Source organism: Rhamphochromis sp. 'chilingali' (assembly GCF_963969265.1).
Source record: "Rhamphochromis sp. 'chilingali' genome assembly, chromosome: 7".
Lineage (NCBI taxonomy): Eukaryota > Metazoa > Chordata > Actinopteri > Cichliformes > Cichlidae > Rhamphochromis > Rhamphochromis sp. 'chilingali'.
The window spans coordinates 3,513,204-3,539,919 of record NC_137934.1 but is presented as its reverse complement, the minus strand read 5'-3'; the positions used below and the strand labels follow the sequence as shown (position 1 = coordinate 3,539,919).

Genomic DNA, 26,716 nt, shown 5'->3' with positions numbered 1-26,716 from the left:
CCATACGGTAAAAAAATACATTTTTCCTGGCCAAAATATATTTCAAATATATGGTAAATATATTTTGTATTTGTGATGCTCCAAAAAAAAATATTTTTGAAATTGAAAATGTATTTCTTTCAAACCAAAATACATTTCAAAACATATTTTAGGGTGAAGAAAATACATTTCCAACCTTACAGTAGAATGTATATCAAAGTATCCTTTATTTAAAATATATTTAGTGCAATAATGATGATAATGATAACAATACTAAAAGTAACATGTTTTATGCACATCTGCAAAAAACAGTTGGATTCAAACAAAACAGAGTCAAAGGTCTATCACGAATTAGGTTGTTTATTCATTTGCTTACAGTATTTCACATTACACAATATCTCACTATAATGTAGCGTTCATTGACTTTGAAATTATCTGTCAGTGATACAGTAAACAAGATACAACAACTGCTATGTACACTTTAGTTTTTGACAATATATACAATTTAGTATTTAAAGGAACACACTCCACTGTTTTGGAAATAGGCTCATTCTCCATCTCCCTCAGAGTTAAAAATGCAGCGTCTTCTTTCTAGATCCGTACGTTAATAGGGCTCTGGAGCGTGATCTTACGGGATGGGGCGTAGCCACGATTTTTGGTCAAGGCGCCATATTAGCAGGCCAAACAAATGCTTGCTGTGTGGTCGGTTGTAATGTTAGATTGCACTACCGACAAAGGAATAAGCTTGAAAACAGGCTCTCTTTTCATTGTTTCCTCACCTGGAAACATCATGAGGGAGCTTATGTGTTGGATGTTACCAAAAGAAGGCGTCTAGCCTGGATAGCAGCTGCGAGACGAGCTGATATTCAGATCTCTACCAGCCACAGATATCTGTTGGTGTGCTCCAGTATTTTCATTCAGGTAAGTTCTAAATAAGTTCATATTATTATTTATAGCCTGTTAATTTTATTTTCAATAGCACAAACTTAGAACAAACATGCAGAACTACCTTCTATTTATAGAGTTGCTAATTATTTGGCATTATTGCAACAAACCAGCCTATGAAATGAATGAAACAAATCCTGACTGGGTTCCAACACTACACATGGGGCACTACGAAATCCCTGCTTCAAACTACATGCTACATACCACCATGCCAATCAGATTACTTCTTCCATGTGAGGGTAAAAAGGTGACCTTCCTGGATAAGATGGCAAAGGTTTGCTGCGTTTTGGTGAACATGTGCCCCAGTGTGGTAGTAAAACCAGGGAAAAATGCTCTTGTTAAATACTTTTAAGTCTTGTGCTGTTTATGTAGTGATAAGTTTTCAAAAGAGACAGTAAATTACAGAATGCTAGTAGTGGGTGATATTATACAAATGCTGTCATGATTTTATGTGAACATTTTGTCATTTGTAAACTATACATAACATTTTTTCTACATTGTAACTGATGTGATGTTCGACAAAGTGCTTTTAATTAAAAATAGGCAAACATTTCTTTGTTTCTTTATTCAACTTTTGAACAGTGGTATTTAGTAAGTACATATTCAGTAAATGCAAAGTATTTACATGGCCCCCTAAATTAAAACATTATGGGTTATTCAGAACAGAACTATGCTTGGAAAAATATTGTCCCATCAGTTGATCCAACTCCTCCACAGTAGCAGGTGGAACTTTTCTTTTTTGAGGATGGCTTCTTTTACCTGTCACAACGAATGGTCTGTTTATGTTTTGATCAAGAACCTTTTTTTGGGCAGCTGAAGAGGAGAAGTCTATCTTATGGCCAACCTCTGGCTGTATCTTGGTCATATTACCCAGCAAAACCCAGTATGCAGGTTCATCTGTAACAGTCCTTGTGCCACAGATCCTCACTGTTGCTTCTACATTAAACAGAAGAGCAGTGACATGGCTGCAAGTCTCCACGACTCTAGTCATACAGCTGCAGTGGGCGGCTTCAACCTTCCCTGTGATGCTCACAATGACCTGTGGCTGCAATGCTGCAATTCAGTCTTTAAGAGTGCAGGACCTAAAACACACACAGACAAAGTTCATTTAAAGACAAGAACTTTAATAAGCCAAGTCCGACACAAATGTGTTTTATTTACTTTCAAATCCATTTATCATAAATGTAACAAATAAAGTGTTTTTATGTATCCATCTATAGAACGCTGCATGTTATATTCTAAATCTGCATGTTTCTTTTTAGAAACCTATCAGCAAAAAATGAACCTAAAGTATGTAATGAATGTATTTTTAGTGACACAGGACACAAACAAGGAAGCAAATCAAATCAAATCACAAATCAAATCACTTTTTATTGTCACATCACATGTGCAGGTACATTGGTACAGCACATGTGAGTGAAATTCTTGTGTGCAAGATGTGTAATTAGGATTATTTATAATAAATATGAATTAATTAGGGCAATTTCTTTAACCATAAAGAATAACTAAATCCTTCAGGACAATGTCACATCAATGCACTGAACTCACTATGTTATCCCTCTAACAGAGCCTCTACATGTTCTCACTGTAATTTCCCCCTCACGAATGAATTTTTACTAGCACTAATTTGAATGTTGGGGGGAATCAAACGCATTTTACTCGCAGTACTCAAGCTGACTTACCTTTGCTTGAATGACGGCGTACTCACAACGTGGAGGCTTAAAAATAGCCAAATCTTGTACCCAGTCCTTGGTGAATTGGATGTGCGCCTCCAGAGATTTATAATTGCGAAATTGGTGCGCCGTGTATGCTCTGACTCCACAGACAAGGTATGAGAGTAGATCATGCTAAGTCAATAGCGGTTTGGTCTTCAGGGTTTCTACTCCACGGCTATATTTCATACGGGTCCACATTTCAACAATCAAGTACCGTCTCTTTGCATCTGGACAGAATCTGTCTCTATACCGTCATTTTCTTTTGAGCTACGTTTCAGAATGGTTCGTAGCAATCTTGTTTTGATTCGTGACCTGCCAAGATGGTGCTGCGCTCCCACAATGCATTGCGACATTACGTCAACTCCAAAGCCCTTTGCGTGCAGGAGTGTATGCGCATGCGCATTGCCACGGTGGTTTAAAAAATAAAGATATAATGAAAAGTAATTAATAAAAATTAAATATTTAAACATTCCCACAAATGTGCAATGAACGTGCAAAAACTCTCTTTAGTAGTTGTTGCTGTTTCTTTCTTTCTTCTTTTTTTTTTTTTTGAAAAATAACGACGTCTCTGAGGCGCGAAATCTGACAGCGAGAGGAACGGCCGGATACAGGAGACGGGAAGAAACAAGCCGATTATGTTCGCGTTAATTAAGTGGTTGGAAGATGTAAAATTCTCAATTCTGCCAACTGAACATATACGAGATTTTAATGAGGATGAATAATTAGCCGGCATGGAGGAAACGGACCTTTATTTCGTGGAGTGGCGACAAGAAGCCAAGGCGGGTGGCCAGTCTAAGAAGCCTCCATCATCAAGCTAGCAGGTGCCTTTTCCCCTATAATATTACTTTATTCTCGTGTATTTGGAACGGAAGCGTAGAGCTGCCACCCAGGCAAAAGAGAAATATAAGTATATCACGTTATAACGTGAAAAGTTTATCGTTCTAACAATATACTATCATGTTTGAACAACATGTTTGAACAACATTGTACGAAAAATGTACATAATTATCACGTCCGTACAATATTGTGCGAACGTGACAATTATGTATATTATAATAACGTGATATTATATTATACAAACATGAAAAGCATAATGTTAGAACAATAAACATTTCACGTCATAACGTGATACAGCTCTATTTTTCTTTTGCCTGGGTGGCAGCTCCACGCTTCCATAATTTGGTAATCAAAATATGTAACTTAATTAATTATATTGTGACGTACTTTTGCCTTTTCTTATTATTCTGCCTTCTCAATAACTATCAAAGCCTATTCACATTTAATTTGGCTTTCACAGAAATCCTACCTCTCCTTCTGGCTACAGAGTACTTACCAAGGTTAGAAACAAAGAACAGTTATGCTTTATTAATGTTCGCTAATTACAATGTTCCACATTTCCTTGCTTTTTAAGTCATTTTTAGGCTTTTTAGAGTTTTTGTTTTTTATTTTTTTAGCAGTAATGTTTCTGCCTATTTATTTCAGCCCATGAAATCGAATGCAGATCTTCCTAATGTGAGATTTACATAAATGTAAGTAATTTTGTTTGTCATTGTCATTAATGTTGTTGCTGTTGTTGTTTTTGTGCAGTTTGCAATCATATAAACCTAGCAAGCATCAGTCAGCACAGTGACTAACCTAAACAGATTCTTGCTTTATTCACATATATTATATGTAATTATATATACCTGCACATTGTACCTAGGGTTGCAGCCACTTGGCCCCACCCCATTGTTGTGACAGCCCTGATTGTACTTATACACTGCATCTGAACAGGGAACAGTCTGCCACATTAATGTATTTTTAAGTGACTTGTTTGTAATACATGAATTTGTTTTTTACAGATGTCAAAGTCTCAACCTCATGCTGCCCTCCCCCATCCTCCTAAAGTAAGTATTTGTTGTTGTAGTTTTTTATGCGGTGTCTGTGTCACATGCTAATCATAATTATTGAAATAACTGTTTTCTAACAGATTTTCCAAAACACTAGTTAGGTTTGTTGTCATTCAGACCAATACTACTGCTTAGACATTGCATATGCATAGATACAGTCGTAGTGCTTGACACATGCAAACAGCAGTAGATGTACTAAAAAGGAAATAATTACAATCATGATGTTGATTGCTGATGTCAGTATATATATTTTAGAGGAATGTTTTGTTTTTCACCCAAAATGAACTATATTGCTTCAGAAGAGATTTATTACCCTACCGGACTCTTATATATTGTTCTGTTTTTTGTTTGTTTTTGTTATTTTCAGGTTCAATGGTGCGTGTTCTTCTAATGGCCGCCTTCCCACTGGAGGTTTTGATCCACAGCAATTTAAAAGGTAATCAGCTTTGAAAGTCAGTTCAAATGGTTAGCTAATAGTACTTTAAAAAGCCTACAACTCTGTCACCAGTTTCTTTACCAAAAATTACCCATAAAAGTATCGCTCAATAGCATATATTGTAGTTCAAATGTTTAGTTGTACAAATATCAAATTTTTGGAAATCTAAAACTAGTCAAACACTCAAATGTTCATGCTTTTTATAGGAGGACAGAGCAAAACGGACATCGGCGCAGAGTGAAGAACTGCCCTTGATAAGGACACTATGACAGCCATATATTGTAAGTGAAGACTTTCTGTGTATCTAAAATTGCATACAGCACAAGTAACTTACTTTGCAACCATTAAAATAGGTTGTAAAGTAAGTTACCAATACAAATAGGTGATGATGCATTGTAGTGGTTGGTCTCAGACAAAGAAGGTCAACAGATTTATGAATGCTGGAAGGTAAGGAGAGACGACCAAAAGGGGTGTTAGCATTACTGTAATGTGAATTGGATAGACTTCCCATCTAGGAAAAAAAAGAGGTAAAATTATGCGTAAAATATATCTGTATTAATATCTGTATCTATATAAACAGAAATATCTGTTTGCTAAATGAAGCCAGCTAACATAAATCACATTTTTATTTTAACTCTGATAAAAGTAATAGAACTGTGACTTTTGTTTGTTACAGTGGCAGTAAGGAAGGGGTTTCCCAGCGTGTCCAGAAGGGCTTTGAGGATTGCCGTGAAAGCTGGGGGAACTGAGACTGCTGGAAAAGGAAAAGAAATTACATTTTAAGTATGCTGACTTATGTTCATACAATCACACACACATATACACACATATGTATGTGTGTGTGTGTGTATGTGTGTGTATATATATATATATATATATATATATATATATATATATATATATATATATATATATACACACACACATATATGTATATGTGTGTGTGTTTCTTTTAGAATGTTTAAGTATGTAATGAGAATAAACTTATAAAATGAATATTCCTTGCTTGATTGATATGCTATATGTATGTTTTAAACATCAAATAAAGATTTCTTTCAGATGTTACATGTGAATGTGTTTTCTTAGAAATATATGAAGGGTTAAATTTATATTTTTTTGAATGATTTTAAATAAATTTAAATTGTATTTTGAAATATATTTTATTAATATATTTCAAAATATACAAAAAATGGCCAAAAAATATATGTGCTAAAATACATTTCAAAATACATAAACATATTTCAAAATGTATTTTAAAATACATTTTGAAATATATTTCAAAATATACAAAAAATGGCCAAAAAATATATGTGCTAAAATACATTTTAAATATATAAATATATTTTAAAATGTATTTTAGCACATATATTTTTTGGCCATTTTTTGTATATTTTGAAATATATTTCAAAATGTATTTTAAAATATATTTTTTTACCGTATGGGACATGCTGCAGATTAATACTGCTATTAAAAAATGCAGAGAGGCCAACAGTGATCACTGACTATTTTGGGGGGCTTCTTCAGATTAAATGGAACGAGACAACAGCCTTGATGAACACTATCCGGTTGTTCAGTGATGACGCGACGAATCCTACTTCCGGGTCTAAAGTAGTCTGCGTTTAATATGGCTTTTGTGTTGTTAACATGTTTAATGTTATGTATTTTCTTCTATTTGATCTCAAAAAGCTCCTAAAACAGTCAGTGATCACTGTTGACCTCCCTCGGCTTTTATTATCGCTAACCATTTATTTAAGCTCAGTTTTTAAAACCTTAGGATGTAACTACAGCCCAGCCCATGCAGCAGTATATGAATGACTAACCTCGTATTGTGGATGGATTATCTCAGTTGTTCTCCTGGCTGAAGTTTGGTCCTTTTACAGCATCCTGCCATGCGATTACATTTGTTCCTGACCACCGAGAACACTCACGTTAACTTTTATCGAGTGGAAAAAAAGTTAGCTTGTTTATATTATGCTAACATAGCTGTGTCGCTAGCGGTCACGTAGCACATCATTATATACCAGCTAGCCCAACTTCAGTAACCCTACAAACGTCACTGCTGTTTAGTTTTCTGTCTTCATTTATGCTGGAAGTGATAACAGAGCTGTACGTTTTAATTTGTTTCCAAAACCCCGCAGTCAGGACATGCTATATTGTATTTAGATAGAAGCTAGCGAGCTAACTCCCTGCTAACTTCTAACTCCGTTAAATGTCATAAATTCCGTTTTCATGGATGCCTGGATGTTAAACTCAATTGTTACACCTGGTAGAGCAGAACGCTGATCATTTTATTAAAGATGAAAGACTTTAGACAGTTTTTCAACTCTCAGTAATGCCATAGTGATCGTTTGATATATGGACCTGCAGCGGAGTTTTAGACCCAGACACGGCTAGTGACGTCAGACTGAACAACCGGATAGGTGTTTGTAGTGATGGGTCGTTCGCGAACGAAATGGCTCTTAGAGCCGGCTCTTTGACGTGAACGACGAGAGCCGGCTCCTTATCGCGAGCCGTGACGGCTCGTGTTTTTTTTTTTTTTTTTTCTCTCAACCTCTGTCTCGCACTTTTTTCCCGCTTCACTCTGCACGCGAGCCTTGTGCTTTACGCTGGGCAGAGGGGGGAGGGGCGGTAGTTACACTCAGTAGCACAGGAACAGAGCCAGAAGGAGAGAGAGAGAAAGAGAGCCAGGGACAACAACTTCACATTAGAAAGGTATAGTAATCATCCACAACTATTTTCGGTTGCAGATGATAAAGGATTCAGAAAGTGCGGATTCATGCGGGCCCATATGACAGAGAATGTGCATGTTCTTTTTGTTTTCATATTATAATTTATATTTAATTGTGTTTTTCAGTGTTTTGTGTTGTTTTCACTTTAAATTTGTAAAAGGAAACAGCTGAAAATTTAAATAGTTAAAAGTTGAAATGTGAATAGTTGATTTTTGTATTATATGATTTATTTATTACATTTTATGTGGCGTGAATAAATAAAAGTATATTTACAGTGGTCCCTAGAGACAAAGCACATACAAACTTCAAATCACGTACGAACTCTGAAGCATGTACAAACTCCAAAACACGTACAAACTCCAAAACACGTACAAACTCCAAAACACGTAAAAACACGTACAAACTCCAAAACACGTAAAAACTCCAAAACATGTAAAAACACGTACAAACTCCGAAGCACGTAAAAACTCAGAAGCACATAAAAACTCAAAACACGTACAAAACACAACAGAAGTGCTCCAGGATGCTGGGCGCAGTGTTGAGCTTTTGTTATCTTGTGGCTACACAATCCAGCAAGTACCGACCGGATTTGGTGTGTGATAGTAACAGGTAGATGAACTTTTTTTTTAATTATTTGAATATATTTGAGTGCCTGTGTATAAATACACAAACAATACACACATGCTTTCAATTGTGTAATTTAAGTGATCTAGTAGCTCTGCTTTGGAAGTTCAGTTCATGCTAGAAATGTGTTTTGGAGTTTGTACGTGTTTTGTCTCTAGGGGCCACCGCATATATATTTATATATAAACATATATAAATAAAACCACTTTTTTACGTTAGTAATTCCTTTTGTGCATAATTTTATATTATTGTGAATAATAAATTAATTAAAGCAACAAAACAACCTGAAGAGCCGGTTCGGAGCCGAAAGAGCCGGTTCGGAGCCGAAAGAGCCGGCTCTTTTTAGTGAGCCGAGCCGAAAGAGCCGGATCTCTAAAAAGAGCCGGAAATCCCATCACTAGGTGTTTGGACCCAGAAGGACAGTCTATGGGTTATCACTTAACAACTGATTACAAACTGTGGATGTTATCACCCCAACTATACAGTCAACACAAGGCTGTAAATGTAGGGCTACGTCCACGGGTATTTTTGAAAACGCAGATTTTTCTATGCGTTTGCACCTTTTGTCCACATGTAAACGGGGTTTTCGATCACTGAAAACTGAGATTTTTAAAAACTCCTGCCAGGGTGGAGATTTTGGAAAACTCCGTTTTTGTGTTTACGTGTGGACGAGGAAAACTGAGATTTAGTCACGCAACATCAAAGCATGCGATTATTTCTACAATGGCGGAGAGCGACAAAATACTGCTGCTGTGAATCTGACTATCTGCAGTTTTAACACACTTGCATATACACACGCAGTTACTGTCCCTCCATTTACAAAGACAGAGGCGTCAGGGTGAACTTCAGACGTGGCTTCTACATTCAACACAGCCGCTGTCACAACCCAAATCCCAACATCAGTTTTGAATAAATTTACTTTTTTTTTAAACATTTAAATTTATGTATACTGTGGGCATTTTGTTCATTCCTAAGTTGTGAGTCTATACCAACCAAAATACTCTCTTTAGTTTTTAACATGTGAAATATTGGAAGGCACTTGAGAAAAGTAACACAAAATGATCTGCCTTTCCAGGAAAACAAAAACTTTTCAGAAGTACTTAAGGTTCTGAGAGGGTACAAAACCCTGTTTACTCTTTCCCTCCCAGGCTTCTAGACTTCTGATTGGCCAACATTTCGTTTTTAGCGTTTACATGTGGACGGAGATATTTTTCAAAACTGCACGTGGACGGGATCTAAAAAAAAAAGGAAAATCTGTTTTCAAAAATACCCGTGTAGACGTAGCCTAAATCTCTAAATTAATATATTTTTTAAGTTCAGCAGGTCCAGTAATGGTGAATAATCTTTAACTTCCTGTGACAGGATATAAAAATACCAAGAAAGTAAATAATAAAACTCATGCTTGTTTATTTGTGAACTCTGTTGTATCTGATGAGTGTATTTATGCTGGATACCTAGTAAGCAAGCACTGTTACCATTAGCTAAAATGGTCATTCACGCTGGTTTTTGTTCTGCCCCTAATGAGGAATGAGGGATTTCTGTTGATTTCCTCGTTCCTCATCAATCAAGTGCTAAATAAAGCTTTGAAGGAGACTTGGCTCTCTGTGGTGTGTGTGGTTGTGAATCCAGCATGGTGGTCTGGAAAAACCCGTATGGGTCATATTTAAAGAGCAGGAGCGCTTCATCGGAGCACTTGTTGGTTCACATCATAAAATATACTGTATGCATAAAAAAAAAGAAATGAAGCTTAGCTATTAATTACTGTAACATATTCATGGATTATGTGGTAATTCAGTTCAGTTCAGTTCATTTTTATTTCAAACATGTGCATTCACAATCATTACAAAATACAATTCCATTCTTTTGTTTGAAAAGGAGTAGGCAGAAGTATACACTTATTAGTCCCTACCCCCTCAAATTAACCTTAATTAACCTTATTGTACATGAACATTGTTTGCAGCTGCAAAATCACGAACAAACAACAACTTGCTGAATTTGTTGCAACACACAGATGTTAAAAATATGGGTTAAACTAGGGTTACAGCTTACAAAAAGCTATTTTTTTCCTTTTTGAAAAGAAAATTTGAACTAGTTTAAAAATAAACTTTAAGAAAAAAAGACAAAGTAAAAATATTTTTATTTTAGACACATGTTCTAATGTACAATTGTTTAGTAATTGCAGTATCTCTAACCAGAGACCTGCACTATATGCATTTACACATTTACAGACAGCAAAGCAACAGGAGGAAAGAAAGAAAAATATATAAAAGGGAAATAACAGAAGATGAAGAGGTGGTTGCAGGAGGGTTGATGAGCGGGACACAGGTGCAAACAATCATCTGATTTTAAATCCTTATGTTTCGATTTTGCAGCCAGGAGTGCTGTTGACTTTGTTCCAGTGTTGCTCACTTTAATGGACTTTGAGTCAAACACATCTGCAAAAAAAGCAGCGATCAGGATGGAAACTTCAGTGATAGTTTGGAACTTGTAAGTAAAACATACTGCACGGCGTTAGCACCAAAACACAAGCTTTCCTTCCATTTTCAGTCATGGTCTGGGTGAGTGGCTGGAAACTTCCACTAGGATCCTGAACTTCTCTGGTCTCCACCCATGGGCATGGCCACCACACCCTCTACCACCTGGAGCTGATTGAGCTAATTAGGCTGGCAGATTTAAGCTCTGCGCTGACGTCTCTTCTCCGCCAGTTTGACTACTCTACGTTGGTAACCAGGCTGTATGGCTCACGCGTCTGACTGTAGGTGCTTTACTTACCTTGTTGTTTTTGTGTATCAGTGCTCCCAGATGCTCCATGGCTTTAAACCACACATCCTTTTGGTCTTTCAATTTTCCCCTATATTTCCTGGGATTCACTCCTTGCCTAACCTGCCCGCCCTCCTGCTGTCCCTTGGTCTTGGAACCACAAGGAACTCCGGTCAGCCATATTCACATAATCAAACTCACCCGGACCTCTGCCGGCTCTCCTTCAACGCATCCATCTCTCACCTGCAAATTAAGCCAAAAGAATAATTACACATACTTTCTCTGGAACTCCCCTCTTGCTAAGTGCTAATTTGGTTTTCCTCAATTCCCAGTGTGACTATTTCCACTCGGTTACCTTCTCAGTCCTGCCCCTTTGTTTTACCCCAGCCATGTTGCCACATCACCCAAATCCTGTATAGTTTGTCACTATCAAATATTATTCTTGTGTTGAGCAATAAAACTGTCAAAACCTTTTCTTTGCCTCCGCTCTGGGTACTGCGCTTGGGTTCAGTTCCACTTACCGGCCTCTGGCCTTCATAGAGATATTTTCTCAACTTGGGACATCTCAATATTAAAAGCAATTGTCGTGCAGAGACACTTGGATGTGGTAAATTGTTGCTTTCAATCCAGCATGTCATATAGCATACATGCCCAACTGCCAGACTGTGGTGGGACCTCATATCTCCCATGGGTTAAACACAAAGACAAACAGTTGCAGAGCTGAAGAACAAACTGGTTCCTGTCAGTGTGGCAGCTATCAAACAAACAAGCTCTGTGGAGCTTCTCTGGGAAAGTCTACAACACAAATCTGTATAAAACTAAAAAAGAAAAACTTCCTTCACCCCAGCTTCAGTACCTTCTCCTTTACACAGGGGACTCTCTCCATGATGAGAAGAACCTTTTTCTCAAGCTCATACCAGTCCAGTATGGAGACGGCGGCAGATTTCCCTACAGAGGTGGCCCACTTCCCACTCTAGTCATGGGTAGAACTTCAGTGGAACTGTTCAGGTTTTCCCACAGAAACTGTAAAAAGAATAAAAGTGAATGAGCACACGAGTTTTTCAGACAAGAAGGTGAAACATCTTTATTAAAAAGTTCTGATCACTCACCACTTGTTCACATTGTACATCTTCTTTGTGGATGTGTTTGATCACCACCTACAGGCCAGTCAGGAGTACTTTGGTTACTGCAGGGAACGCTATAAGAGATATATAAGAATATGTATGTTATTACTCACTGGCAAATTATCTCTTTTGCTTCTCCCAGCAAAAATGGATCCAAAGTCGCCGCCTCTGACCATTTCAAGCTTTGTGTATTCAGCCTCAAAGTGGGCTACACATCCAAAGATACATGTTTTACACACATGAACTTTGGATAATGTAAAAGGTTTCTCCTTCTGTCAACTTTATCACAAAGCAGGCGTTTTAATTCTGATGAACCAGGTTCCTTTCTGTGATATCACAAATACACAAGACTGAACTACCCAAATGAAGAAACCAAAGACTTACTAAAAGAAATGTATTGTATGGCATTAGGCAGTTTGAAAATGAATGATGATCAAACTGTGTTGGGTTTCTTTCCAAATGCAACCCTAGGACACAGAAACTGTAAGAACTGACCACAAACAGAAATACTGTACGTACAGAGTACCAGTAAGAATAGATTCCTAACTTATCCCATTAACCTTCTATTGTCTAGTCTTCTTTCACACGTTAAAAACAAGTCTACATTTTTAAGCTTTTTTTAAATTTTTTTTTTATATATAAATCCTGTCCACATGTAAATGTCTATATCTCCGTTTTCCTCGTTCACATGTAAGCGCAAAAACTGAGTTTTCGAAAACTCAGCCACGACAGCCATGGTAAGCCGACGGGTAAAGAGATCGGTTTTTATCAGATTACGTCGTGGAAGAGAAATTTGTTTAAGCCATGTTTCCGAAGTAACAAAGAGCCGACGGATGGTCTGGATTGCAGCCATTCCAAGACCAAATATAACGTTCCAGAACACTCCAGCTCACATGTTAGTCTGCCCCAAGCATTTCCACAAAGGTAAGTCTTCTGTTGTAGTTGTAATTACGTAATTTATCATAACATAATTGTTGATGTAGGTTACAAATAAGTCTTCTATTGATTTGAATTGAATTCGTTGTGCTATGCTGCTTTGTTCACTGTGGCTTTGCGGGCTAATGTTTGTTGTGTTTTGTAGGAAAACCAGCCTACCAAATGCTGGAATGCGATCCAGACTGGGCCCCTCTATCAACCTGGGTCATACCGAGTTTAAAGCTGCTACCGCAGCGAGATTTGATCGGTTAAAAGAGAGAGCGATATCAAAACAGCCACGAAACGTCCCGCATATATGTGCCCAAGGGAAGCAATCGAGTGATGAATAACTGTTTTCCAGTATGTTGTTTTGATATGTGGTTTTTTTTTTTTTTTTTGTTTTGTGTTGATTTGTTTTTCACCGAAACTGCTAAATAAAGCATAATGGAATACAATTTTGCCTCTTTCTTGTAAGATTCTATAATAGAATGAAACAATAATGCCAGTTCTAAATAAAGACAATAAATTGAATGAATTACAAAACACATTTTATTTCTATTAGCTCTGAAAATGTTGTGTAATACTACAACCTGAAACGACAGGTTTGCGTTTGCCTGTACAGGAGATAAGGGGGAAAAAAAACAACAGCTGTTAAATGGAATAGTCTAAATCACCAAAGTAAACTGGACCTGGGCTTGTTGCAGGGATCTGAAGTTAATAAACGTGAAGTGCATACACTCACGCTTAGGACCATATAATAATAAATATGTGCGTGATGAAAGTTGGGCAGCACACTAACGTCCTTACTCCACTCTGTATGCTCGTATGGGTCTGACTCTTTCACTCCTTTGATTTTTTTCCTCGTACTTGTTGTTTGCCTTTTCATCAAGTCTGTCTTTGTACGGACCTGCCGTGTTCTCCGTCGTTTTGTACATAACTTTTTGGGGGGCAAATAAAATTGATGCTTGATGCAGTGTTTTGATTTTGTTGCCACGGGTACCCACAAAGCAATGCGCGAAAGTCACGTGGTCTGTCAATCTCTATAGTAATCATCCACAACTATTTTCAGTTGGGTATGATAAAGGATTCAGAAGGTTTATTCATGCGGGCCCATATGACAGAATATGCATCTTCTTTATGTTTTCATATTTTAATTTATATTTAATTGTGTTGTGGTTTGCAGTGTTTTGTGTTGTTTCACTTTAAATTTGTTTAAAGGGAAAAAGCTGAAAATTTAAATACTTAAAAGTTGAAATGTGAATAGTTGGTTTTTGTATTATATGATTTATTTATTACATTTTATGTGGAGTGAATAAATAAAAGTATATTTACGGTGGCCCCTAGAGACATTGCACGTAAAAACTCCAAAACACGTAAAAACTCCAAAACACGTACAAAACACAACAGAAGTGCTCCAGGATGCTAGGCGCAGTGTTGAGCTCTTGTTACCTAGTGGCTACATAAGCCAGGAAGTACCAACGACCGGATTTGGTGTGTGGTAGTAACAGGTAAATGAACATTTTTTATTTTTTTGTTAATTATTTGAATATATATCAGTGCTTGTGTATAAATACACAAACAATACACATATGCTTTCAATTGACTAATTTAAGTGATCTAGGTGAGCGGTCCTCAACCTTTTTTGCGCCACGGACCGGTTTATGCCCGACATTATTTTCACAGACCGGCCTTTGAGGTGTCGCGGATAAATACAACAAAATAAAACTAGTACCGGTACCGAAAACAAGATTTATTCATAACACACGTGAAAAGACACAGGAAAACTGAGTTAACGATAAAAACAATAACAAAATAACGTTGAAAACCGATTAAAAACCATACATTTCACACCTGAGCCTCAACTCTCACAGCCCGGCACCAAACGACTCACGGACCGGTACAGGTACGAGGCCCGGGGGTTGGGGACCGCTGATCTAGGTAGCTCTGTTTTGGAAGTTCAGTTAACGCTAGAAATGTGTTTTGGAGTTTGTACGTGCTTTGTCTCTAGGGTCCACCGTATATATTTATATATAAACATATATAAATAAAACCAGTTTGGGTTTTTTTTGTTTACATTAGTAATTCCTTTTGTGCATAAATTTTTTTTTATTGTTGTTAATAATAAATTAAAGCAACAAAACGACCTGAAGAGCCCGGTTGGGAGCCGAAAGAGCCGGCTCTTTTTAGTGAGTCGTGCCGATTCTCTAAAAAGAGCCGGAAATCTCATCACTAACCTGAATCAAATGATTAGTTCATATTACCAGGCCTCTGGAGAACTTCAAGACATGTTGAAGTTCTGTCTTTCTAAATGGAGGTCTGTGGTGTGGCGGGTCGTGTGTGCAGAACAGCTGGCTGTTTTACCTCAGTGAGGGGTTTAATAGTGTCAAACTGCATCACCGCCCCACTCACCTGTGGCTGTTGTGCTGGGTCGCTGGTTGTATTCTCCCCCAGGTCCAGTGGCTGCCCTCAAATCTGCCAGTTTTGCCACAATCTCAGCTTGGGCCTGCTCCAAAGATTCGGGCTGGAGGCGGCGGCCCAGGTTCCTCTTGGCCCAGGACATCGCTAACTCAATTGGGCCTCTCCAGTCCTGTTTAGGGAACTCAAAATGAGCTTTTACTTCCTCTTCTATGCTCTCAGTATAATGATCACGGAGGATCAGAATGACTGTGTGAGCCCAGTTTCTAGCATTTCCCTCAGAGTCTGTGTCTTTCTGTTGGGGATGGCTGGCTTAAATGTCTCTTGAAACATTCTTCAGATGATGCACTGCTTTAATCAGTCTATGAATAATGCGGACCTTAGCAGAAAAGTCTGGATCATCTGATGGTATTTTGTTAACAGGCGGTCCAGCTCGCTCAATTCGGGTGGGTTTTACATACCAGTTGTTTTGAGCTGGTCTCCTTTCAAACCTCCGGTCGTGTCCGGTCCGACTTCCCTGTCGGGCACCATAGTGGTCTGCAGCCAGCTGCTCTCTCTCCTCCGGCTCTGCTGCCGTGCTTGGAAGAAATCTCCCTCACCGTTTTGTTGTCCTCCTCTGATGACCAATGCATAGGTTCTCCGTCTGTCCTGCGATGGAAAGCTGTTGTGTCGTGGCAATCAACGTCACATTAGAAAGGTATAGAGATTGACAGACCACGTGACTTTCACGCATTGCTTTCTGGGTACCCGTGGCAACAAAATCAAAACACTGCATCAAATGCTAATATTTCCAGCACCGGTAATCATTCATTCTGCGGTTGTAATCCCTACTTGCATTTTATTTGCCCCAAAAACAGTTATGTACAAAACGACGGAGAACAGGACAGGTCCGTACAAAGACAGACTTGACGAAAAGGAAACAAAAAAAAAGTATGAGGAAAAAATCAAAGGAGTGAAATGGTCAGACCCATACGAGCATACAGAGTGGAGTAAGGACGTTAGTGTGCTGCCCAACTTTCATCACGCACATATTTATTATTATATGGTCCTAAGCGTGAGTGTATGCACTTCACGTTTATTAACTTCAGATCCCTGCAACAAGCCCAGGTCCAGTTTACTTTGGTGATTTGGACTATTCCATTTAACAGCTCTTGTTACATTTTTTCCCTTTATCTCCTGTACAGGCAAACGCAAACCTGTCGTTTCAGGTTGTAGTATTACACAACATTTTCAGATCTAATAGAAATAAAATGAGTGTTTCGTAATTCATTCAATTTATTGTCTTTATTTAGAACTGCCATTATTGTTTTGGAGTTTGTACATGTTTTGGAGTTTTTACGTGCACTCTCTGTGATCTTGCGTAAATACAAGTCACCTGCTATAGTGTCAACAAAGGCACTTTGAGGCAACATCTTGTTTCCGTTTGCCTTAGACCAGTTGTAACCCAGAGGGGGAGTACCTTGTGAGGATCTACATCTCATCCTGAGGTTGTTTCCTTCCTCTGCTTCACCATCTATGTAGCATACTGGTGTACTTGGCCTCTCCATTACGAACAGGTTAAAAATTTTCATACCAAACTCAGGTAACCTTTTCACCTTGCATTGGTAAGTTCCCATATCTGTCAGCTTCAGGTCAAGGATTCTTAATGATGCGTCACCCATCTTGGGGATCAGGAGAGGCAAAGTGGACCCTATTCTTTAACTTCTCATATAGATTACTGTATATCACACCTCCAGTATACCAGATAATGATCTTGTCATCCTGCTGTTTATCTGAAGGCACAATGTTCCACGCTATTTCCGTATATCCCAAGTTCTCAGATTCAAAGACAAACTCACAATTAAGGGTAACACTGGAATCTCTTGCCACATAATAGTTTTTTATGTGTGAGGTTATTTCTAGAGCACAGACTGAGTCTTTGGTCAGGGAGTACAATATTCCCATGAAGATCAAAAGCCATAGCCCAAACTTTATGTTGAAATATCTTGTCCTCAGTGGCATAGATGAGATGCAGCAGTTCTTTTGCTGAAACATCATTCTGTGGTTCACTGCATGGATCAAACTCGAAGTGAGCTGCCAGCGTGATGAAATGTTTCTGCTCAAATGGATTCTGTCAGGGTCCTGAGTCTGTTGACAAAGTGCTTTTGGTTATAGAGTTATATTATCACATGTTTCGGTCTAAGTTTTGTTATGTTTGAGAGATTTTCTAGTTCTTGATTCTGATTCTCTGCTCCTTCTGTTTAGTGTCCAGTCATCCCTGCCTGTGTGTTCCCCTTGTTCTCTGTCAGTGTCGTGTCTCTGAGTTCTGTCAGTGTATTTCCTGTTTTACTTTGAAAGTCTGTCTCATGTTAGTGTATTCTGTTTTGCTTACCTTGTCTCGTCAGCTTTGAGGTTAGTTTTCCCAGTTAAGGTTTAGGTAACTCCCCATTAGTTATTGTTTTTGTCACTTTTGCAAATAAACGCTCACTCGCATCACAGCTTTTGCCTGGACTTGGGTCCTTCCTTCCACAAACACCACACGACTGCCGTAGCAGCTGTGACAGTTTCGTTGCTAGTTGCTCTCCCGGACTTCCCCAACTATCACTGAATAATACAATGGATGTGGCAATGATGATCGCCTGTTCCATTCACACCAGATCTCTTCAAAGATGGCTATTTCGTGTGCATCTGGAGAAGGTCGACTGCGACCATTCTGAGTTGTTGCTACACACTCAGGTGGGACGGCTTAGTCGAGGGAAATTCCTGCAAAGATTTCGAGAGCTCTATCTGGGAATTAAGGAGTTTTTCTGTGTAGCTAAACATGCAGAATACAACCAACTAAATGATGATCAGTGGCTGCTAGATTTAGCATTTTTAACCAAACTGACCAACATCTGTCCTCAAAGCTGCAGCGACATGATTTGGCAAACTTGAAGAACAGGAAGGCGTGTGTGCAGCTTGACGGTGCACGCTACACAGAGCAGATCAAGAACTGTCAGAGTTTAACAAACACTTTCAAGACTTTGTTTTACTGGAGCCAGTTACTACATTCATGTCCTCCCCTTTTCGGGAAGATGCTGAGGTTGATTCACTCGCGTCAAAAATTTAAACACTGTTTTACCTGAACTTCTCTGGAGATTTTGACACTACAGGCTGACATTTAACTTAAGGGGTCATGGAAAGTTCTGGAACTTACAGAGGAAAAGTACCCCAACATGAAGAAATGTGTTACCTCCTTGACTGCATCATTCAGTTCCACTTATTTATGTGATTCAGCCTTTTCCCACATGAAGATTATTAAATCCAAATACCGTTCCACCATGATGATGTTAATTAACTGACCATGCATCCCTGGCTGAGTCCATTCAGTGCAAGTCATCAGAGTAATGTAATGACAAGAAATGTACAGAGTTGTATTGTTCAATATGGGTTCACACAGTTATGCAAGGTACATCAGCATATATTGTACAAATAAAGAGTACTCAATATGTTTGCAAATCTATGTTTTGCATTTTTATAGTAGGGTAGGTAATTTTCACTTGGTCATTTTACGAGTAGGTCGCATGCTGAAAAAGTGTGTGCACTCCTGCTGTAGAGGTTGCAAACAAAAGGGCACAGAAATAACACGGTCGGTTATTTGTTGGCCGGATTCAGAGGAGTCTACGAACTGGGACAGCCTTCGTCGCATCGCTGTCATGTAATCAGTCTACAAATGTGTCCTCAGGAGGATGCCTATGTTTTGGGACACAGCTTATACCATGTCTGATGCCATACAGCAAATGCATGCAATTGATTTGATTGCTAATGGGTAATTGCATTAAACATTTTACGCATTTAAATTTAAATAGATGTCAACCTATATAGCCCTCCACCCTTCCATTTAATATTACTCCAGATCCATGCCAGTTATTACAGTAGAGTTTAAAAATAAAGAAGTACCAGTTTTGTTATGCCTTACTGTTTATTGTGCCAGTTTTTTATCCTTATTTGTCCTTTGGTATCAATAGGGTATTTCTCATGTGACCTAGTTACTGCAAACCAACACTGATATTTGTTAGTACAATACACACGATACACACTTCTACACTTTTACCACACTTTCATAAACTGAATGATTCTCTTTTTGAAGCACTTGATGTGATGTTTTAGGAAACACTTATTTAATTCACTTCTTCACCAAGAACAAGAAATGGACTTGAATAAAGTTCCTGTCCTCAGAGGACACTAAAAACATTTGTCCATGCAGTATGACCTTGTGGAGGAAGTCACCACACCTCCCTCTGCTGGCTGGATTTATTACACCCATTCGTGGGCTGTCATTAACCATTTGTTGGCAGCTTTCTGCAGTCAGTGTTGCTAAAGGTCACCTAAAAAGTAAAACCTAAAAGGGCACCGACAGCTTGTCACGATTTCTAATGAAAACACATCATGCAGTACACAAATATCAACAAAATATTTTACCAGTATGCAAATGAATGGGGCCAAAAGACACTAATTAAATAACCACAGCGCTTTCTTACTTTATGTACACAGTATTTTGTTGGTTTAATTTTCATTACCATCAACCAAACTTTGTCACTCACACGTTAGTCAACACCACAGCTGAAGCTGCAGTAAATCTGGTGATTTTCTTTTTCTCTCTTTAAAAAGTTGTGAAAAGAATCAGTTCAGTGTATTATGATGTATTCCACTATTAATGTTCATGCTCAGAGCTTAAATAGCATAACTGCAGCATTTTCTTTTCTGCGTCACATACACAGTAAAAAACCAAGTGTAAATTTTACACTTAGGGAGTTAATTTTAACTCTGCTTCAGATAACATTTGGTCCCACTCAAAATTAGAGTTAAATTTACTCTATGGCCAGTGTTAACTTTTCAGTGTTAATTGTACTCAATTTAGTGTAAAAATTAACAACAAAATGTGTAAAAATATTTAACACTGAGGGTTATTCACACTGTTCAGAGTAATTTGATTACACTTTATAGAGCTATTTTTACTCCAAATTTAGTTTAATAATAACACTCTGATGTGTAATAATATATCATTTTTATTTCTCTGTAGTGTGATTTTTTTCATAATCATCTTATGATGCTATATTACTAAACTGTGATCTATCCTACATTATGGAAATAACAAATATACAGGTTAAAGTAACAGCATTTATTATGTTTCTCATTTCAGTGTCATTTAATTAACGTAACAAACCTTTACAATTCACAGTTCTATGATGCTCACTAGAGAAAGCAATATGACATTTCCCCAATGTCGTAGTTGCAGAAAAGTAAAAAAGTTCGTCAGGGATGAACTGTATGATGTACCAAAGACATAATGGGCCCTAAAGAGTTCATCAAGGGCTCCTACAGAACCTGTCGCATTACATGGAAGTGCATGCTTCTCAATCACAATGAAGGTGTGAATGCTGCTTCTTGTGGATCCCTGAGTAAGAAGGTAGGGCTGACTGCTTCGGGTGATGTTGTCTAGATGCTGCTGTACACTGGTTCCAGCCTACAACAACACATTAAACAACAGTATTAAGTGACTATCCTCTGACAGTAGATTAGCTCAACTCACTGTCCATGAAAATAGAGGTGATGGAAAGTATATTTTAAACAACATACCTTTGGGAATTTGATGAGGTTATTGACAGCTTGAGATGCAGACATCTTTCCTGGTCTCTTTCGCCCTTGTGCAGATGGTAGTAGCAGATGTAGCAGCAGCAAGATAGTAGACAAGTCACTGTCCCAGCCTACAGACGAATAAATAAAGAATTATTCCAAAAATACATTGAATTGACAGAATTACCTATATAACCAACAATGGCAAATAAAAACAGTCACAATCATACCATTCTCAACTTCAGTACCTGACTCAGCATTGCACATTAACTCCAAGAGCTCTGAGGTGGGGACAAGTCCATGACTTTTCTTTACAACCTTTGCTTTGAGATTGGTGAGCCACCTCTCCAAGAATTTGCTCCCAGTGACCTCACAAAACAGGAGTCGGAAATCTTGTTCTATCAGTACATCAGTATCATTTAAATGATAAGTGAACTTACTTTTGGGAGATTTGCAAACTGAGACGCTTCTTTCCTCCACAGCTTTTCGTTGAATGGTCTTCAACCGCCATGCAATGTATCCTGAACTGCTCTCTGGATCGTAGTAATGTTTCTATGTAATTAAATAAATGAAGAAGGACTATGTTATCAACATTTCTGAGGGCAATTATGTATTTAATGTTGAAAAGTTCCCTTTACTTACATATCCATGTTGTGAATATGGGTCTTCCAGATATGGAGACAGAGCAACAATGCCCTGCGCATACATCACTCTTACGCTTTTAGGGGGAGATGTCCTAGTGTATAAATTCAATAATTGGCATTAAACATCACAATTAAAAATAATACAATGTTTAAAATGTTTCTTTATATCTTACATTTTTGATTCTTACCCATGTCATTCTGTCATCTCAGCCTCAAGTATGTTTCTCATCCGTCTTCTGGTTGCATCTCTCAGAGATTTGGTTTTTGCGTACTCTTAAACCTTTCTATAAAATAGAAACATTACTTAATATTACTTAACATGTCATTAACATTGCTATCAGTTAATTTACACAAAATAAATATTTCTTACTAAATAATGAGCAAAACTCTAAAGTAGTGTATGCCTTTGGCATTTGCTTAAAATAATATAAACCAGTAAAGTTAACTTTATGGTAATGTTACCCACTTTTTCTGAAAGTATGTTCGCTTATGTAAGCTAATTAGCGATTATTAGCTTACTGATAAACGGCAATTTAGTTGTTCAAACTGTGCGATTTGACATGTGACAATGATATTATTTAGACAGCATTTAGAAGAAATACATAGTTAAAATGTTTTAGGTTCATATTAACGCAGTGAGAAGATAACAAACATCTAAACTTTTAGCAACTGCTAGCATGTAGCTACTGGAATGCCATTAAAGCACAGCGTCTTACCAGTAGTTTTCTTGGTGACTGTGGTACCTACTACTTTCTGATCATTAAGAAGCTCTTAGCTTCTCACCAAGCTTCTTAATGATGGTATTGTAGTCCATTTCAGCCAAGTTTAAAGTCCCTGACAGCCAATCGTGGAACTCAGAATTCTGGCTGGGTTGTAGGGGATCAAACTCCTGATTTCACTCAGTGACATGCAGGTCAGTTTATACCTTTTCTTTAATGTGGTTTTTTTTTTTTGTTCTGGATTTTTGGTTGCTATTCTGTCTCTCTTCATTATAATTATACAATAAAAAAAGAGAGGCTTTATTTCCATTTGTTTGGAAGTGAGCAAGCTTATAAATTCATAAATAAATTCAGCAGGGGATAAACAATAATTCCCAATTTATCACAGCATAAACCAAACCCACTAAAATCCCCAAACCAACTTTTGCCACAGAGCTCCTCTGTTATCCATGCATGATTAAGGCCATGCCAAAACGGACAAGCTGACATTCTCCTTCATTATAATGAACATGACACATTCACCATCATGCTGCCAGAAAAAAAACCTCACCAGAATATCAAATATCGTTAGCTTCATAGCATAATTGCCTAAGTCATTGACTTAGTCAAATGACTTAGGCAATTATGCTATGAAGCTAACGATATGTATTAATCCATGACCAAAAATAGTCCTTCAAATGTCCTTTTTCTTTGTTTTTCTTTCTTTTCTTGTTCTTAAAAACTGCAGCACCCAGCTGTTACAGGAAGGCTTTCAATGCTAATACAGGTTAAAAAATAAAGTGTGGACTCTGATTTGCGCTGTAACTTTGCATGCATGAGTGTTTTGCACAGAAAAAAATAATTTATATACAGTATTATGTACTAAAGTAGTCTTCAGGAGTCGTTCTCCAGATGTCTTGAAAAAGCCCTCCTTTGAAAGATGGCTGTTCTATTTTCTGTCAAAATGATCCCACACTGCTTCAATAATGTCGTTCCAACGAGCAACACCTGCAGTTGTGTGCTTTGTGTTTACATTTAAATAAGTGTATTTATGTCAATTCTCTTGGTAAGATTGTTGGTTTAAAATGGAGCACTGTAACAAAAAATAATTTCCCCCAGGGATCAATAAAGTATTCTGATTCTGATTCTGATTATCGTGGTAGTGCTTCTTTGGACATATCTGGTTGTTTGTCATGTTGGCCTTGTTTCACTTTGACATCAATTTATGCTCCTCTATTTGTAAAAATGTTGTTAAAAATAAATACATTTTATCTCAGGTTGTTCTTCTGTTTGCTTGGGACTTGTGGCCGATGGATGCCTTTAATGATGTTTCTTGGTCACCTCTAGAGGGGGCATAACACAAACAACTGTAAGATTTGTCAGTGGAGTCAGTCAAGAATCACATATTTTCTTGGCCTTGATTATTCTTCCTTTGGCTGAGATTTCTGAGGTTTAGTTATGATATAGATTTTGCTGTGTGAGCAATGACAGAAACCTACTTTTTCTTTAAACTTACACTACATAAAAGTCTGTGGGATGGCTGTCTGATGTATACATTACCTGACTTTACAGGGTTTGAGACAGAAAATATGGGATGAGCTTGTAAAATGTGCAAGAGAAGCATTAATGAATTAAAAATGCTCTCAAACCATTTGTGTGTTCCTTAGTTAACTTACAAAATGGTAAAACTCTGCCTATATTAGCTGTTAAACCAGTTTAAATTTACACATAGTAAATTTAAACAAGTACAGCGGTCCCTCGTTTATCGCGAGAGTTACGTTCTAAAAATAACCCGCGATAGGTGAAATATACGAAGTAGCCAGCTTTATTTTTTAGAGTTATTATAGATGTTTTAAGGCTGTAAAACCTCTCACTACACATTTTATACAATTTTCTCAGACAGGCATGAACATTTTCACACTTTTCTCTCTTGTTTAAACTCTCAAAGTTCAAACCTTCGCAGAAAAATAAGTCCAGTATTATAGAATGAAACCAAAGATCAAACCCTGTTTTAGGTCCAGAACATGGGAATAGAGCAGCTGCCAGAGAATTCAACATTAGTTAATCAATGGTACGAAAGTAGAGGAAGCTGAGTAAAGTTTGACTTATCTGACTGTTTTGTTTCGCTTAATGCACCTTATAATCCCGAAAAGTAACTTCTACCTTCCTTTAGCATGTCCAGAAGTCCAACTTTTTGTGCGATGGTTATCATCTTCCTCTGCCTTTTGGGAGCTACCGCAGGCGCCTTTGACGGTGCAAAATGTTTCGTCGACATTGTTGTGTTTGTTGGGGAGAAAACTGACAAACATACAGTGCAGCACTTCAGAGTCACACTGCTAGCGATCAAAGAGTTATGTACATTTGACAAGCTGAACGCATTCTGTACTGGACAGAAGACATGGCAGTAGACTGATTGACTATGGTTGTCAGTTTTGGCCGGCGGTCATAGGTTCTGTCCAATAATATGACGCGAGACTGGAGTAAAAGACATCCATGGTTTGGCACTTTATTAAAGAAGGAGCATGATAACAGCACAAACACTAACCACAACTAAACAAAATGGCTTCCTTTTATACTCTACCTTTTCCAGGTGAGCATCCGGAATAGCCCAAGTATGGGGGTTAACTAATCAAAATGAACACATAACCCTCCACACAAACAAACATACAATAACATTAAAGCACATCACAAACATATACATATTTCCAACACATACTATAAACAAACCAATAACATAAGCTTCACCCATTTCTATCTAAATTAAAACCCTCTTTATCCATACTCCCTAACCTGGCACACTGGTCTGCCCCAAGAGCTCTTAAACAGGTGATTGAGCCGCTTTCACTCTTTTGCTCCACATCCTGCAAGAAGCAACTAGGACAGGTGAGTACCTTTACAAGTTCTCATTTCGCATATATTTAGGTTATTGATAAATGATTAACTGCAAGCAGCTCTAACTTTGGCTCTTCTCCGACACAGGTAGGATGGCCAGTCCCACTGTCTCTTTTCTGTTACAAGCTGTCAATTTAATCGTATGTCAAATAACCTAATAAAAGACTCCATAAGAACTAATGTGTTTTCTTTATTACCCCATTTTAAATTCCCAATCCAACAATTTATTATTAACAATACCAACCAGGTAATGGAACCCCTGGTCTCCATTACAATGGTCTACAGCCAATCAGGACTCAGAAAACAATGCGCTGTTAAAAAAAACAAAAAACAAGCAAAGTTGCACAAAAAAATCCACGAAACAGCGAGGCCGCAAAAGGTGAACCGTGTTATAGCGAAGGACCGCTGTAGGTGTTTAAGAAAACTGCATGTAATCTTCTGCAAAATCCACAGTCACACATTGAGGCATCTAGAGGTCTGTACACGTGACAGAGAAAACAATGATTTTGATATAGCTCGCAGCTTTTGCCAAACATGAAAGACTTTTGAAAATAAGCATTTTGATAGTTTTCAAAGCGCTCAAGAAGCAAAACTGGTAAAAACCACTGTTAGATCATTCAAAGCTTCCCCCTCTGAAGCCTCTGAAATATTTAGCTCAAAATGGACACACAAAGTGTTTTGTGAGGTTTTGGATAAGGCCAGAATGGTGCAGCACTGGGGACAGTTTATTTGCTTTTCATAAAGTCAGAATCAAATCTAAAGTCTCCACTGGTTCAACGTTGTATTTGAAACCACCATAATTGAAGTTTATGTTACTTTAAATAAGGGTCCATGATTAGTGTTTTCATGTCGTCTGGTGATCTCTGGTAAGAAAACAGACTGCAGGGCCCAGAGCTAAAGTTGTTGTGTAATCCCTGGAGAGCTGAGTAATGAGCATGGACTTCAGTCAGCCTTTAGTTCTGTTGCTCCTGAAACACTGACTGCAACAATAGCCTGTATATCACAAATGGATGCACGTTTTAGATGTTAACTAAAATGAAGTTGTGTAGTTTAAAAGTTTAAAATATTTAATTGCTATACTTACCGTAGCTATATCACAAATTGAATTTCTTCAACAGGTTTAGCCTTGTGCTGCCTCCTCCACCACCACACACCCTACACTATCCTCACTGGTCTCTCTAATCCCCAGTCACAGACGGCTGGCTACCACAGTCTGAAATAGGATAAGATGCTGGTATTATAGAAAACACGCTGTCTAGTTCCTATACCAAACATGCTGACACCATCTGAGTTTAAGAAACTATCAATCAGTTACTCTCACATTGTATGTGATCAAAGCGCTGGAGAGACTCCAGG

At 37.9% G+C, this 26,716-nt stretch overlaps 3 long non-coding RNA genes and 1 pseudogene across 5 annotated transcripts; 1 reads left to right on the top strand and 3 right to left on the bottom strand.

Moving 5' to 3' along the window:
• Positions 1-1,474: 1,474 nt before the first annotated feature.
• On the bottom strand, positions 1,475-3,079 carry LOC308399344. The gene is made up of 2 exons (XR_013972134.1): positions 2,607-3,079; positions 1,475-2,006 (listed from the first exon to the last, which is right to left on the bottom strand). It is a non-coding gene; the product is annotated as an uncharacterized lncRNA (long non-coding RNA).
• A 117-nt stretch (positions 3,080-3,196) lies between these two features.
• LOC308399345 lies at positions 3,197-5,236 on the top strand. Of its 2 annotated transcripts, XR_013972135.1 has the most exons (6): positions 3,326-3,460; positions 3,937-3,976; positions 4,122-4,168; positions 4,481-4,525; positions 4,896-4,964; positions 5,171-5,236. It is a non-coding gene; the product is annotated as an uncharacterized lncRNA (long non-coding RNA). The 2 variants fall into 2 exon arrangements; XR_013972136.1 differs by having other exon boundaries at positions 3,197-3,460; positions 4,896-5,232.
• A 10,263-nt stretch (positions 5,237-15,499) lies between these two features.
• LOC308399794 (coxsackievirus and adenovirus receptor homolog) lies at positions 15,500-17,568 on the bottom strand (annotated as a pseudogene). Its single transcript has 3 exons — positions 16,871-17,568; positions 16,023-16,192; positions 15,500-15,703 (listed from the first exon to the last, which is right to left on the bottom strand). The product of its transcript is annotated as a coxsackievirus and adenovirus receptor homolog (transcript).
• A 3,391-nt stretch (positions 17,569-20,959) lies between these two features.
• Positions 20,960-21,427, bottom strand: LOC308400027. The gene is made up of 3 exons (XR_013972301.1): positions 21,375-21,427; positions 21,130-21,257; positions 20,960-21,016 (listed from the first exon to the last, which is right to left on the bottom strand). It is a non-coding gene; the product is annotated as an uncharacterized lncRNA (long non-coding RNA).
• Positions 21,428-26,716: the final 5,289 nt, after the last annotated feature.